We start from the raw sequence: 357 nt of genomic DNA, 5'->3' as shown, positions 1-357 counted from the left end.
AGCAGGAATCAGTTGCTTGTCTCAGCTCTCGAGGGCAATTGAATATGCACTAGTGCAGATCAGTAGCACGCCCTTTTACAGCTTTTTACAATGGCCTACTGGACTTCAGAGACTGGTGTGTGGAAACCTGTATCTATTTTAGGAAAAGTAGCAGTTTCCAAGATAGTTGATTATTAGCAGGAATCAGTTGCTTGTCTCAGCTCTCGAGGGCAATTGAATATGCACTAGTGCAGATCAGTAGCACGCCCTTTTACAGCTTTTTACAATGGCCTACTGGACTTCAGAGACTGGTGTGTGGAAACCTGTATCTATTTTAGGAAAAGTAGCAGTTTCCAAGATAGTTGATTATTTGAGACA

Source organism: Fulmarus glacialis, unplaced genomic scaffold (assembly GCF_000690835.1).
Source record: "Fulmarus glacialis isolate BGI_N327 unplaced genomic scaffold, ASM69083v1 scaffold11358, whole genome shotgun sequence".
In the NCBI taxonomy this organism is placed as follows: domain Eukaryota; kingdom Metazoa; phylum Chordata; class Aves; order Procellariiformes; family Procellariidae; genus Fulmarus; species Fulmarus glacialis.
Note: the sequence above shows the minus strand (reverse complement) of the source record.